Source organism: Castor canadensis, chromosome 2 (genome assembly GCF_047511655.1).
Source record: "Castor canadensis chromosome 2, mCasCan1.hap1v2, whole genome shotgun sequence".
NCBI classification, from domain to species: domain Eukaryota; kingdom Metazoa; phylum Chordata; class Mammalia; order Rodentia; family Castoridae; genus Castor; species Castor canadensis.
In genome coordinates this window covers 172,783,298-172,800,192 of record NC_133387.1, presented here as the reverse complement: position 1 = coordinate 172,800,192, position 16,895 = coordinate 172,783,298, and the positions used below count along the sequence as shown (strand labels likewise).

Here is a 16,895-nt window from a genome sequence, read left to right as displayed (position 1 = left end):
TTTATCTTTGAGTATTAATTCCCAGGACACCTAGTCTACTCTGTGAAGAATGAAGACTCATGTTCAAGCTCTGAAATAATAAAAATCCTAAAAGCAATAAAAACAATTTTAGACTATGTATTTTGTCTCTGTTTTTAGACATACAGTTGTGTTCATTTCATAACAAGCATATTATTATATTTAATTTAGTCCTGAAACTCAAATGCCAATTATACAGTTTAGTTCTCTTTATTATTTATCAGATATAATTCTTCTTGTGAATCTCAAAATACACTGAGATGATTTTTATAATGCTATATAAGGAGGATGAGTGTTTACTATCTGGAGAGAGAAATAATAAATATTTGTAAATAAATATATGTAAGATAAGAGGAGTTGAGGAAAGAAATGGTGCTCTGACCACTATTGCATCAGTTTAGTTTCAGATTTTTCATATAATCAGGCTAGAGATATCTGCTGTTAACATCACTTTGAAACAACTCACCAATCTAAAATACCTGAAGGGCTCTCCCAAGATGTTAATTGTTTTGGGTTGGTTTAGATGGTCCTACTTAGAAAGAAAAGGCTGCTAAGAAGACTACAACTCTTCCTGTGTGGGAACAATTAACAGGGTCAAGAGAGATTGTAAGGAGGATTAGCCTCTTTAGGACCTCACAGTGCAGAAACACTGAGGAACACACGTTTCATATGCACACATACAGCACAAAAAGAGTTAAAAAGTCATTTGAAATACTTCAGCCACTAATCATGAATGTATGACCTCTGTACTTATTACTATTCTTGATCAGCATCCCTATGATTGTAAAATCTGAACATTAGGGCTGGGACGGGCTCAAGTTGTAGAATGCCTGCCTAAAAAGCATGAGACCCTGAGTTCAAAACTCCAATACTGCCAAAAAAGAAAAAAAAAAATCACAACTTTTGTGTGCACAAGAACTATACCGAAATAAAACATATTATTAATTCAGAGAGATGAATAACTCAATCCTCTGTATCTGACACCCAACTAGAAAACTCATGTTAAGAAATTTTTAAACCCATTATAAAGATTTGAGTCAATAGGTCAGAACAATCATGTTCAACCAAAAAAAGACTAGAAACAGAAAAACTTAATAAAAAGAAATATTCCTGTGCAGTTGGATTTGAGTATTGCTTAACAATGCAAACTAAAATGGAATGTGCTTAATACAGACAACTAAATTATATTCTTAATTTTGAAAAGATGAAATATTTTCTTCCTAGTGTTCATTTACTCTGAGAATGTGCTGCCTTGTCTTCAGCTTCAATAGTGCTTTCTTCACCTCCTTGTTCCTCAGGGTATACACAGCAGGGTTGAGCAGGGATGTGAGCACAGTGTACAAAACAGCCACAACCCCATCCACAGCACTCCTGAAGCGTGGTCACAGGTGGATGAAAACACAGGGCACAAAGAAACAGATGACCACACTACAGGGGAAGCACAGGTCTGAAAGTCTCTGTGTCACCCCTCTGAGGTGCGGATCCTCAGGACAGAGCACACAGTGGACACATAGGGACAGCACTACCAGGAGAAAGCAGCCCAAAGCCACTACCCTGATGTTCACAAAGATGACCATCTCATTGGCTGAGGTGTCTGCACAGGCCAGCTTGAAGATAGGTGGTGCATCACAGAAGTAATGCTGGATCTGGTTGGGCCCACAGTAGGACAAACAGAATGTCTGTTTATTCTGAAGTAGGGAGCCACTGATCTAGGTGCCCGTGGCCAGGAGAGCATATGTTCATCCACTCTTCATGGTGGTGTACCTGAGTGGGGTAACTTATAGCTAGATAAAGATCATATGACCTGACTATGTAAAGGAAACACTCAGTGCTCCCCAGAAAATGGAAGAAATAGAGCTGAGCCACACAGCTATGGAAGGAGTTAGCCCTGCCTTCCAGGGATGCTAAAGTCATGAGCATTTTGGGCACTGTGACAGTGGAGAACCACATGTCAATGAATGACAGGTTGGTGAGGAAGTAGAACATGGGTGTGTGAAGGTGAGACTCTACCCTGATCACAAGCAGGATGATGAGATTCCCCAGCACAGTGAGAATGTAAATCATCAGGACGATTCTAAAGAGTGTGGTGTCCAGTGAGGGTGGGTGGGGAAGGTCTGTGAGGAAGAATGTTGTCATTATGCTCACGTTTGTCATTTCTTCCATCTTCAATCATACTCCCTGTAGAGATATGGAGCAACCAGCTGTTAGCATGTTATTGAGAACAGAGAGCTCCTTCTCTAAGTGACAACTGCAGCATCCATGGTAGAAAATGCTAGAGTTGTACTTGACTTTGTTTCTTATAAAGCTTCTTTGGTAAAGGAGATGGAATAATTTTAGCATCTTTCTCACTCACATGCAAACACACACATAGGCAAAGACAGAGGCACACATAAATATATGCAGAAGAAAGTATGAGAAAATCACCTTATTAACCTATTGATGTATCATGATTTCCCACAAGCTTAATAGCTTAAAATATGCTATTTTTTATCTCACCATTTCTGTGGGTCAAGTCAGCTGGAATATCTGCCCAGATCTCAAAGATTTTAATTGAGATGTGAACTAGAGATGCAATCTCATCTGAGACTCAGGATCCTACTTCAAGCTATTCAGGTTGTTGGAAGAATTTAATTCCTTGAAATTTTAGGACAGAGATCCCCAGGTTCTTACTGGTGTTGGCACAGCACATCACTTTACATTCTGAGAGGCCACAGTAGGTCCTAAATAGTCCTAGCTACCTGACCTTCTCACACCATGCACAGGCCATGAAGAAGAGTCACTCTCTTGTTGCTAGGACAACATGTTATATGTTACATAAAATCCTGGAAGTGATATCCCATCATGTTCTCAGCACCCCCCCACCCCCGTACGCAAACAATCACAAAGAGTTGATTAAGTAGAGCATATATACTACTTGGCAGAAATTTTGGAGGGTATTTGGAATTCTACCTACCAGATTCCATTTTCTATTCAGAGGTCTTAGGGAAAGTGGGAGAACAAAAATTTAATTGTAGTAATGAATATTGATGAAGGCTACAGCATAATTAAATCATTTGTTAGCATCCTCATATGCATATAACATTAGAAACATCACCTCCATAACTAAGAAGCTATAAACAGTGCTTTGTTTATGATTGTTCCGCAATAAGTAATAGTGAATTGTACAACATGTCTTGCAACAGTACTATAGACCTGCCTTTTGTGGGATGGTTGAGTTAGAAAGAGAATAAGTAAATTTTGGATGTGTTTCCAGGCAATTCTCAATTTGAAAGTTAGTTTTTGAGGAAGCCTTTTACCTTGCTCATGTTCCTGGTGCCCCCATTGCTGTCTAGGTCTGAAGATCCTCCCTTGACCTCTCAGTCAAGTCAGACTGTCGTTTACTTCCATAGTGGGATTCCCTGCAACCTGCCAAAAGTTCAGAAAACAGTAAGGTTCATACACGGCTGACCCCCTGCTTCTCCTCCTCTTGACCTCCCTTATGAGAATCTAAGAAAATAAACTTTGCATGTGAGCTCCCAACTACAAAATTCAGAGTAGGGAACAGTTTTCTATCACAGAACCTTCTGTTCCAAACATCTGAATATTTTCTAATTTTGGCTTTTTAGAGATCATATTTTGCTTCCCACCCTCTCTCATAGATCCATACAGTGCTCTCATAGGAGGAGTTAATTTTGTCACGTCTGTGCTCACGTTCGACATCTGCAACCTGAAAAAGGAAAACAAAAGTAATGTAAGCAAAGGGCCCTATGTTAGCTCGATGTCAAGAAAAGTGGGAATTCTGTGCAACTGAGGATGAAATGATGTTTTTGACTTAATACGAAATATTTTCTAGAGGTGATGATTGTTGTTAAATTCACTGTGTCAGTAATTGTCATATGAAACCAGTTCTTAGGAGAGAAACCAGGATCTGCTCTCAGCAGAGCCCGAAGGAAATCGGTCTTTACTCTAGGGAATGTGGCTTCAGCTTTATTAAAGCTGAACTTTTTTAAAATATGAGAATAAATAGCAGATACCAGATTATTGCAATCACTTACATGAATGCCAAACTCCTTCAGTGAAGGAAATACAACTTTGAAATTTCTATCCTATCAACTTGGCCCAATCACAAAGATAACTTCTTATTTAGATTTGATGAAAAGAAACATAACATGAGGCTTCTATCAGAAGTGTTAATGTTTGACTTGACTATCTGCTATGTCAACTTGGTCACTACTTACAGCCACTCACTCCATCAATCCATGTATCCATCTATGTACCTACCCATCTACCTATCTTCCTATCAAAAAGAGAAAAGTAAAATGCAGATGAAATCTAACAATTTTCCAGTAAGATTGCTGTACATGAAGGTAAAGAAAAGAGGGAAATCAGGGGGAAATGAGCTAAATCTACCTAAGAACTCACTTTATAGGACATGACTCATTTCTGTAATAAAACTTGCCTGAGTTGTTTCTAAAAATTTGTCATCTTTGTGCTGTGCCCTGTACTAGTTTGCAAGCTATTACTCAAAGAACAGAGACACCAGTTATGAAAGACTGGTCAATTTCTAATCAACCAAACTAGTTAAAATGCAGGGAACAGAGAGTAACATGCCTAAATGAGTAGGAACTTAACTTGGTTTGGGGTCTCAGGGGATGAGACTACTCTTGGGTTTCTAGTTTCCCTCAGTGAACATGAAAACAACAGAACACCCCAAAGAAATGTTTGTCATAAACATGGGCATTTCCCCACATGTTTCTCATTTGAACCCTCCTCAGATGGCTTCTGTCTTCCTGGAAATAAAGAGGATAGATGTGGCACTCAGTTGCTCTTTTCCCACATTAGCGATGAAGAGATGCTTACAAATGCTTGCTCTCCACTTCAAATTCTCCAGAATCCATATGGGCATCACTTGTTTGCACTCTGCAGCTTCATATTACTGTCTTTTACCATCTTTCATAGTCAACTAAAACATCCACATTCCCAACTTTGCTGCTTTTGTTCTTTAGGGCTTTGCAACCATTTTTCCCAAAGCAGTATTTTATAGGAAAAATTAGATAGCATTGATGTCATAATTTTCACTGATTTTACAAGCATTGGTAAGGACGTGATATTACCAAAATACATCTTCTTTTGTAAATTAGCTTCTCAAGAATTCTATTACAGTCCTTATTGAGATAATAGCTTTTACTTTATGCATTAGCCTGAGTTTTTACAGATTCAGAACATTAATTCATTGTTCTATTATAAAGTAAAATATGCTCTCATATTTCTCATTGTTTATTATTGCTTGTTTACATATTTTTAATGCTCTAAAAATTTATCAATTGATTCCTTATGGTTTCTCATCTTGATATTTTGCTTTATAAAATTTTCCTTATACACCACTTATTAATTTTCAGTAACACAGTATTTTAATATTTTAAAGTTTTTTCCCTTCATTTAAATCTTTACCACACCTGGGATTAATTTTAATTAGGTCTGACATAAGGATTTTACCCATATAATTTGAGACTATAGCTGTAGTTACTCCACTAATTAACGTGATATTTCAAAATTTGATTTAAATTCTCAGCTGTTATATTTTTTATTTACTTATTATGCCCTGGATTTAATACATCATGATCAATTAAAACAAGCTCTAAAGTTTGTATTTTACATATAATAACCTAATTTATCATTCTTATGGTTAGCCTTTTTTGATTGTTTGGTCTTCAAAATATCTTTACCTAAGCAAATGTCATTTAATGCCACGATTATATTTACAATCCAGCTATAATTGATATTATCGATGTGCACATTGCTCTCAATATATTTGAGATTCTTTGGGTTTCACCAAAATACCCATTATCTCAAAATAATTTATTGAAATGCCCATCTTTCACTACTGCTTTGTGGGTTATCTTTGCAGATGAATACTCATCTATCTATATCTTTACTATCTATTCTGTTACTTTGTTAATATTCTAAGCTTATACAAATATTACTCTCTCTGAATTACTATGTATCCATGGTTACTTTTCTATGTGGTGTTGAGAACCATCCCATTTTCTTTTATTTCTTCAAGATTATCGTGACTGTTTAGGGACCATTTCAATGCAAACTTTGGGGTCCATATATCAATATTAGCAGAATAAAATGCTTAAGTTTATCTGAAAACTCAGTGGATCTGTGGAACAATGTGAGAAAAACTAACATCTCTAAAATAATGAGTCTCATAATCCATGAGCATACTTTAACCTTTCATTTCTTCAGCAACTTTTTCTTATTAATTCTGCTGTCATGGTCTTACATTTAGATTCAGATAAAGATTTCTTAACTGCAACACTATTGAAATTTTTGGCAATGTAAGTGTTGCTCTGTGGCTGTCCTATGCATTATGGAGAGTTTACCTGTATTCTGGACATTTAACCATTATTTGGATTTATATAAAATATACACAGAGAAGCACAGAGTCACTAAAAAGGGTTGAAATGCATTTGAAGAGTTACAGCCAGAGAAAACCACAACCTCTGATAATTGCTGCAATCTTTGAACAATATCAGTATCATCATATATATTCCCAAATTTGTGTACATAAGAAATAAAGCAAAAAAGAGCATCTTATCAACTTAGTTTAAAAAACTCAACCCTCATATTGTATTTCATTTCTATCACAGTGTTTATGTTTATTTTAAAATGTAAAAGAAATATTTTGGGGAGAAAGTAGATAAAAGATTAGATATGAGCACATTTACTACAAAGTAGAGATTTCCTTGCAACTTTCATTATTCCTTAGAAAATATCTGAAGGATATATTCCTGGGGAGCTGTTTTTAAGCAATGATTTATAACTAAATTACATTATTTATTTTGAGAAAATGAAATATTTCCTTCCTAGTGTTCACTCACTCTGAGAGTGTGCTGCTTTGTCTTCAACTTCAATAGTGCTTTCTTCACTTCCTTGTTCCTCAGGGTATACACAGCAGGGTTGAGCAGGGGTGTGAGCACAGTGTAGAAAACAGCCACAACCCCATCCACAGCACCCCTAGAGCCTGGTTGCAGGGCACAAAGAAACATGAGCATAATGCAGGGGAAGCACAAGTCTGAAAGGCTCAATGTCACCCCTCTGAGGTGCAGATTCTCAGGATGGAGCACACAATGGACACATAGGACAGCACTATCAGGAAAAAGCAGCCCAAAGCCACTACCCTGATGTTCACAAAGATGACCATCTCATTGGCTGAGGTGTCTGCACAGGCCAGCTTGAGGATGAGTGGTGCATTGCAGAAATAGTGGGTTTGGTTGGGACCTCAGTAGGGCAAATGGAATGTCAGGGTTATCTGGACATCAGAGTGAAAGGAACCACTGATTCAGGTGCCAGTGTCCAGGAGGGCACACGTTCCCCCACTTATCATGATGCTATACCTGACTGGATAACTGATAGCCAGATAGTGATCATATGACACAATTGTGTAAAGGAAAAACTCAGTGCTCTCCAGGAAGTGGGAGGAATAGAGCCGGGTCACACAGCTGTAGAAGGAGATAGCCCTGCCTTCCAGGGATGTCAAAGTCATGAGCATTTTGGGCACCGTGACAGTGGAGAACCATGTATCAGTGAAGGACAGGTTGGCGAGGAAGTAGTACATGGGTGTGTGGAGGTGAGAATTGACCCTGATCACCAGAAGGATGAGAAGTTTTCCCCAGCACAGTGAGAACATAAATCACCAGGAAGATTCCAAACAGTACGGTGTCCAGCGAGGGTTGGTGGGGAAAACCTGAGGGGAAGAATGTTGTCACTAAACTCAAGTTTCTCATTTTCTCCATCTTCAATCAGACTCCCTGTAGATATATAAGGAGCAACCAGTCTTTAGCATGTTATTGAGAACTGAGCATCTGCAGCATCTCAGTTGTGCTGGCAACTGCAGATGTGGCAACTGCAGCATCCATGGTAGATAATTCTAGAACTCTACTTGACTTTGCTTGTTACAAAACTTCTTTGGTAAAGGTGCTGGGATGGTTTTAGTCTCTCTCTCTCTCTCTCTTTCTCTCTCTCTCTCACACACATAACACAACACAAATATATGCAGAAGAAAGTATGAAAAAAAAATCTTTCTCGTGAAGGACAGGTTGGTGAGGAAGTAGTACATGCGTGTGTGGAGGTGAGAATCCACCCTGATCACCAGTAGGATGAAGAGGTTCCTCAGCACAGTGAGAACATCAATCATCATTAAATTCTAAAGCTTGTGGTGTTCAGGGTGGGTGGGAAAGCCTGTGAGGAAGAACGTTGTCATAGGCTCACATTCGACACTCCTTCCGTTCTCAATCATGCTCCTGGTAGAGATCTAAGGAGGGACCAGCCTTTAGCATGAAATTGAGTACAGAGAATTCCTTCTCCAAGTGGCTCCTGCATCATTCATAGTAGATCATCTTGAGTTGTACTCAACTTTGCTTGTCACAGAGCTTATTCATAAAGGTGACCAGATGATTTCAGCAACTCTTACTCTCATATAGACTCACAGAGAAATATAGAGAAGAAAGTAGAAGGCTATTTTGTTACCTATTTATTGGTATGTTAGTCATCTTTCCTTTACTGTAACAATCACCCAAGACAATTTGTTTATAAAGGAAAAAGTGTTACTCAGTCTCTCAGTTATGGAGGTTTTAGTCTGTGATTGCTTGGTCCCATTTCTTTTGGGCCTCTGTTAAGGCAGTACATCATGGCACCAGCACATGGAAAAACAACTCATCTCATGACCAGGACATAAAAGACAGAGGAAGAAGAAAGGGGCTGAGTCCTCATGTCCCCTTCAAGAGCACATCTCCAGTGATGGGAGATCCTCACACAAGACTAGATCCCTTAAATGTTCCACCAACTCCCAATAGTGTCACTGGCTGGGGAATAAGAGTTTAACATAAGGGCCTTTTGTGGGACACTTGTTCAAATTGTAGTCATTACTGTATTTTAAAATTAGCACAAGCTTAGTGAATGAAAGACCAATTTATTATAGCACTGTTTCTGTGGATCAAGTCAGTTGGAGCATCTGCTCAATGTCTCTTCAATTTTAATCAAGGTAGCAACTGGGGATATAATCTCATCTAAGACTCGAGATGTTCTTCTATGTTTATTGAGACTGTTACTAGAACTGAGTTTCTTGCACCTTTGGGACTGAAGTCCCAGTTTTCTTGAGAGTTCTTGGCAGATCAAATCACTCTAAGTTCCTGGAGGCCACTCTAGGTCCAAAGAAGTCCTATCCACCTGACCTTCTCACACATGGCAGCTACTTCTCCAAAGCCAGAAAGAGAATCACTCTCTGATTTATAGCACAGTGTTATGTGATACTATGTAATAAACAGAATGAACCCCCATCATATACACAGGTCCCACACATTCAGGGTGATTTTGCAGGGAGTATTTACCTATTAGAAGGAAATTTTGAGGCTATTTGGAATTCTACCTATTATATTCTATTTTCTTTGAGTTTCATGAAGAAACTTGTAGACCCAAGAATTTAATTGTTGATAGCAATGAATATTTCAAAACTCACAGTAACCTTAAATCATTCTCTAGTGTCCTCACTTGTTATCTGATGTTACTAATACAAGCTCCCCAACTGAGAAGTTACAGGCAGTAAATAAGATGATATGCATAAAGCACTTAGTACAGTTCTTTACAATACTAAACTTGTCATGTGATAACTGCATAATAAATGATAGTGAATCACACAATATTGTGCCTTTTCAGAACTTAGAGATATAGAGAAGTAAATTCCCTTTGTATTTCCTCATACTTCTTATTTTCAAAAGGAGCTTTTTCAGAAAGCTTTCCTCTCTGTTATTGTTACTATTGTCCCACTACTGCCAGTTTCTAAAAGGGTTTCTCCATGTTTTCAGAGAAATTAAGAGTATCACTCAACTCCACATTGGGAGTCATCACAATAACCCATATGTTCCAGATAGAACTAACCTCATACATAGGCCAACCTCATGCTTCTCCTTTACTTAGCCAACACTTGTGAGTGCTAAGAACATCATAAGTGCCCCCCCAGCCACAATCTATCAGGTAGGGGACAGTTTTTCTGTCATGCATCCTTCTGTCCTCAATATCTGAACATTTTCTAATATTTATTTTATTAGGAATCACATTTCATTCCCTCCCAGTTTCTCCTACTCCTCACACTCATAAACCTAGACAGTGTTCTCCTACGAGGAGACGATTCTATCAAGTGTATACTACTTATTCAATATCTACAAACTGATGCACAAAAATACAATCAGTGCAAGCAGAGGGGACCTATGCCATCTTTATAGTGAGAAACATTGGGAACCTGTACAGTTGAAATTGAGGCAGAAATGCTTTTGACTTAATACAAGTACTGGAAAAAGGAGAATGATGAAAGTGGTGAATTCAACTATGACATATTGTAAAAACTCTTCTAAATGTCACACTGTACCCCCAACACAAAAATAATAAATAAAAAATTAATTTTATTATGAAAAAATACAAAGTACTCTTGGTGCTTAATTTTTATTAATATAATATGTTCATTGTTATTAAACTAATGAAAGCTAATTGTTCTGTGGGAGAAGAGCATGAAACCCATTCCCTACTCAGCTCAAATAAAATGTACCTTATCTCCATGAAACATGGCTTAAGTTATGTTAAATCTGTATTTTTTCAAATATTAGAATAAATGGTAGAGACAAGAGTATAAATTACTGTTGTAACTACCAACATGGTTCTTAGAACTCCAAAAGTAGAACATTTCAAAATTTCTACTGTATCAGTAGGACTTAATCACTAATATGGGTTAATATTCAGATTTAATAAAAATGTGGAAATTTTTCACCAGGTAAAGTCTAAGATAGCCTGAGACTTAGGCAGGAATCTCAGAGAGGTCGATGTTTGACTTGCTGCAGAGACACAGATGCTTTTTGTACTCACCCAATTATTCTGTCAATCAATCATCTATCATCTATCTATCTGAAACTATTATGATGAGGATGAAGTTTAACAATCTCACAGTAACACTGTGTACATGAAAGTTTAAGGTAAATAAAAGAAAAAAATCAGGGGAGAATAAGTTAAATCTACCTAAAACTCACCTTATAGGACATGATTCATTTCAGTAGTAAAACTCACCAGAATTTTTCCTACAATTTTTTGACACCTTCAAGCAATATACAGGCACTAGTTTTCAAGCTGTCACTCAAAGTACAAGTATACAGTATTTTCAATAGGAATAGTCCATTTCTAATCAAGAACCAAGCTAGTTAAAGGGCAGAGAATGGAGAGTAACATGGTAAATGGGTAGGAGCTTAACTTGGTTTTGGTCCCACAAGGGATACAATTACTCCTGGGTTTCCAGGTTCTCTCAATGAGCACAAAAACAACAAGAAGACCACAGCAAAAGCTTGTAACAAACACAGGCATTTCCCTACATGCTTATTTGAACCCTTCTGGGATGGCCCATGTCTCCTGGAACTAATATTTATACCTAAGAGAGAGGTAGCACTAGGTTACCCTTTTTTCTCACAGGTAATGGAGACACACAGCTTGTTCTCAATTTAAAATTGTCCAGAACTCACAATGGTCATCACTTTTGTGCACGCTCCAGTTCAATATCACTGTTTTGCTATCTTTTTAGAGAAAGTTAAAACATCCCAATTCTGTTTTATAGGGTTTTAGATTCATTTTTTCCAAAGAAATACCTACAAATCCATAATGATTTCCCAAATCATTATGTAATAATTAGTTATTTCTGTTAATTTTTCATTGTTTTACAAGAATAAGCAAACACATGTGATATTTCATAGGTTTGTCTTCTTTTGTAAGTTAACTATCTCTGTAGGAACTTTATTCATTTCTTTTGAAGTAGTAGTCTTTTTCTTATTGATTTGTCTGCAAATTTACAAATAAAGAATACCAATTCATTGCTTTATCATAAGGTGAAATGTGCTTTCAAATTTGCCTTTGTTTAAATATTTTATTTGCTTCTATATACTTTTAATGTGCTATTAAATTGTATCAGTGGATTCAAATATGGTTCATGATGCTGGTATTTTGCTTTACAAAGTTCTTTCTTACATGAAATGTTTATCAGTTTTCACTTGCATAATATTTAGTGCTTTGAATTTTTTTTTCTCCCTTACTTCATTTGGAATTGATTTTACTTTAGGTAATGTTAGGGGAGCAACGACAGAGATGACTCCATTTTAGATGAGTGAGGCATTTTAGAAACAGACATGTAAAAGCCTCTAACCAAAATAACAAAATGCAACTGCAAGATGTGGGACCCAAGTCCAGGGCGAGGTGACCAGACTTTCTTGGAATGCTCAGTTTGATAGGGAGAGGGACAGACAGGTAGCTGAGTTCAGCGAGAAGCTGACTCAGCACCAACCAGTCACAAATATAGTTTCAAGGTAGAATAGTACAACCTAAGCTAGTTCGTGCCCTGTATCATCTCCTAGACTTCAGCCATTGTTTGGCTTAGCTCTTTCACTAAGTCCCACCCATCAGGGTACTTTACTATCCTTTAAATCAACTTTATACTTGCTTTACTTAACCTCCTAGTCTGTGGCATGAACTTGCTTTAACTCCTAACTGCTTGTCAGGTGCCTTCAATCATGATTGTGCTGTGACATGAACTCAGACAACAACAATTCAGTCTGGTATCAGAATGATATAAGGATATTTTTATTTTCTATATAACATAAGATTGTAAGCTTCATTAGCTCATCTATCTGATTTCTTAGAAATTTGGTTTAAGCACCCGATTGTCATTTTAATTTTTGATCATTTGTTTACTATTTGCTTTGTTACATTATAATCAAAGAAGTAACTGCAAAATTTGCCTTTTAAAATAAAAACTTTAGTCCAATGTGTCATTTTTTATGACCTTTACCAAAACAAGTATTATAAAGAGTGGTGCAGCTATATCCACAATCTAGGTGTAATTAATTTTTTTGGCTGTACTGGGGGTTGAGTCAAGAACTTGCACTCCTAGGCAGGCATTCAACCACTTGAGTCATTCCACCAGACCGTAATTGATTTTCTGATATGTACGTTGAAAAACAGCTCACCTGCCACAATCCCCTTGCCTGGCCTTTACTTTAACTTGGATAAGGACAGGGCAATTCCAGTTCCAAAGACTGAGACCAATTCTAGGGAAATTCATGGGTTATTTTTGGAACACACTATGAGTACTTTCATGTGGATAGTCTTATGATAGATATCTGTTCACCTTCCTTCTCTGTCCACTGTAAAGCTACTATTTGAGAAAACATATCTGGTGTAATTTAGCCAGATATCTCCAGTCACCATTTTACCAGGTGTAACCTTAACTTCAGATTAATTCTCCTGACATTTCAATTTCTTCTCTATCATCTCCCTCTTCTGCTAGGCTTCTGGTGACCCTGAGCCCATTCCTCAGTTCTTAACCCTTAACAATGCCTTCATCATTCCCACAAACCTCACAAAGTTCCTTTGTTTATCCCAGAAAACTTCACTCACTTCTTCATTGGTTCATTCTCCTTCCAAGTCTGAGACCCTTTTCAAGATCATAAGTCTCAGCTGTCCTTTCCCCCTCCTCCTTTCTTCAATTTAAATTATTTTATCTAAAACACATTTACTAATTGCTTATTATTGTATTTCAGGCACTGTGGTGAGTATGCTACGTATTAATTCCACTTTTTACTCCCAATTTTCTTGCTGCAGCTCTAAGACTTCTGGCGCTAGAGTTGGCAGTAGAATTAATTGTCTTTGCCTTTTGGGGGAAGAGATTCCCTGTTCCCATCCCAACCTGTTTTGCCCAATCCCTTCACCAAAGGAGAACTAGCAAAAGCTTATGTAGGTTCCATAGCGTTTTATGACCTTTCACAGAAATTGGCAAATCCATTATTTTAAGCAAGGGGATAGATTAATTGGTTGATCCCAGGTGAAAGGTATTTTTTTTTTTTTGGCAGTACTGGGGTTTGAACTCAGGGCTTCCTACTTCCTAGGCAGGCACTCTACCCCTTGAACCACACCTCGAATCCTGTTGGTGCTTTAATTATTTTTCAGGTAAGGTCTCATATTTTCCCCCCTGGGGGCTGGTGTCAGATCATAATAGTCTACCTACAGCCTCCCATGTACCTGAGATCACAAACAGGCACCACCATGTCCACTTTATTGATTGACATTGGGTCTTGCAATCTTTCTGATCTCCACCTCCCAAGTAACTAGGATTATATCCTCCCATGCCTGGACTAGGTGAACTCTTTCATCTGTTCCTCCTACTCAGCTTAGAGAGCACATAAACGGTGTCTGCCAGTCTTTGCTAAAACTGAGCTGTTATAGTTTTAAATTCTTTCACCAGTCTTTTTTTTTTCTCTTCTACTTCAAAAGCAGTAGGAAATATAGGGCCTCTCTGAAGGAGTTTCCCATGTCTTTCCATGTATCCATTCATGTAGAAAGTCAATTGGAAAAGAAAGGGAGGTCAAGGTTTACTTCAGAACTACAATGTACTCTATTCCCAGAGCTGGATGAATCCATAACAATTATCTACATAGACTTGAATGGATGGGGGAAGGACAGTGATGGAGGGGGTGAATTCAACTATGATATATTATAAGAGCTTTTGTAAATGTCACAATGTTCTCCCCAGTACAATAATTAAAAGAGATTTTTTTCTGGACACACTTAAATTACGAAATATAATTCTAACTCTTGGGTTCTTAGAAAATGAATAAGTTGCAATCTGGCTCTCATGTATAAATCATAGATCAAACTGAAGAAAAACAACGGGATGTGTATTTTTTCATCAATCAATTTAATTTTAATGTGATTGTATTTCATCTTGACTTAAAATATTCTGTACATGGTCTTAACATCAGTTTCTTGATTATATGTAGTACCACTCCCACCCCATGGGGGATGGGTTCCAAAACCCCCAGTGAATGCCTGAAATCACGGATGGTACCTAACCCTATACATGCCATGTTCTTTCCTATACTTAGATACATTATAAATTTATAAATTAGACAAAGGAAAAGATCAGCAACAATAACATAATAATTTTGAACAATTCTAACAGTATTCTTTAATAAAATCTTTGTGAATGTGATCTTTCTTAAAAGTCAAGGTTAATATTTTGGTCTGCAGTTGATTGTAACTAAAACTTTGGAAAGCAAAACTGAGGATAAAGAATGGCTACAGCATATATACTCTGTAACCTTTAATTTTGGACAAAATAAGTGTTCCCCCAAACCAAGAAAAATCTCAGAGTTAGGGGAATAAAGGGAGAAAAACATGACAATAAGCAAAGAAAGAGAGTAAGAACCAGAGAGAGAGACACAAAGACAAAGACAGAGACTCTTCTGACCAGATCTGAGAGTGACAGAGTTCCTGTGTCATGCCTAGAGATTTTTCAGGAATAGTAAACTTTTCACCCTGCTACTTCCTTTGGCAGATGTGAACAGCAAGGAAATGCGCAGTCGAAACCAGACTTCTGTGTCACACTTCAGTCTGGTTGTTCTGCACCACTCACCACAGCTGGGGACAGTGCTTCTGCCAAGTCTTCTTTGTCATCTACCTCTTCACTGTCTCTGGTAATGGACTCATCATCCTCACTGTCTTGGTGGACATCCGGCTCCATCACCCCATGTATTGGTTCCTATGTCACCTCTCCTTCTTGGATATAACCGTTTCCTTTGCTATTCTTCCCCAAGATACTACCTGGCTTTCTGGTGGATAGTAGGGTTATAACTTTAGGGGTTGTGTAATCCAACTTTTTTTTTTTTCATTTTCTGGGCTTCAATGAATGCTTTCTTCATACACTCATTGTTTATGACAGGTTCCTGGCCATTTGTAAGCCTTTACACTATGCTACTATCATGACCCACAGTGTCTGTAACTTCTTGGCTTTGGGCACCTGGCTGGGAGGAACCATCCACTCATTTTTCCAAACAAGTTCCAAATTCTTACTGCCATTCTGTGGCCCAAATCCCTGCCATCTTCCATCTAGCCTGTGTTGACACCACCATTAATGAACTAGTCACCCTTGTGGACATTGGATTCCTGGCCCTCACCTACTTTATTCTCATTATCAATTCCTATGGCTACATTGTGGCTGGCATCCTGTGAATCTGGTCAACAGATAGGTGCAGCAATGCTTTCTCCACCTGTGCTGCTCACTTCACTGTTGTTATTGTTTACTATGTGCCCTGGACTATTAAATATGTACAAGCAAATGCCATGAGATTAAATTTCACTACTGTCTTCCCTAAAACCTAAATTCCAGATTTCCTCTTTCAGACTTTCCTGTCATTCATTAAAAAGACATAAGTGTTGACAACTGGATCTACATTGTAGAGGCCTAAGTACTTACAATGTGCCTTTAACCTCTAGGCTTGATAAAGTCCTTGGATCCCATTTTTTCATCTTTCACAGTAAAAAAAAGTTGTTTCATTTCACATTTATTATTCATTGTGTACATTGTAAGAAAATATAAATGCATTTCTATTTAACATTTACTTCTCCTTTATGTCACTCAATAAATGTAAGGAATGTTTAGAATCAAAACATATCCATGCTCTCTTTTCTCTAGCTCATTACATTGCCTAGTAACATCAGAAAATACAGAGTAGGGAAATTTTAAATGGGCATACTTGTTTTTTCACTAACTTAAAGAGGCATTCAAGCCAGGTTCTGGTGGCTCATGCCTCTAATCCTAGCTACGTGGGAGGCTGAGATCAAAAGGTTTGCAGTTTGAGGCCACTCTGTGTAAATAGTCATGAGACTCCATCTCCAAAATAACTAGAGAAAAATGGACTGGGGATATAACTCAAGCAGTACAACACCTGCATTGTGTGCTCCTTCTTTGCCCTGAGTTCATACCCCAACTCCACCAAAACCCAACAACAACAAAATAAGCAAAAGGAATT

The 16,895-nt window shown here is 37.6% G+C and overlaps 3 pseudogenes; 1 reads left to right on the top strand and 2 right to left on the bottom strand.

The window, feature by feature from the left end:
- Positions 1-1,245: 1,245 nt before the first annotated feature.
- On the bottom strand, positions 1,246-2,172 carry LOC109678097 (olfactory receptor 10G9-like; annotated as a pseudogene).
- Positions 2,173-6,876: 4,704 nt separating this feature from the next.
- LOC109678098 (olfactory receptor 10G9-like) lies at positions 6,877-7,790 on the bottom strand (annotated as a pseudogene).
- Positions 7,791-15,408: 7,618 nt separating this feature from the next.
- LOC109678096 (olfactory receptor 10G6-like) lies at positions 15,409-16,245 on the top strand (annotated as a pseudogene).
- The last annotated feature ends 650 nt before the right edge of the window (positions 16,246-16,895 follow it).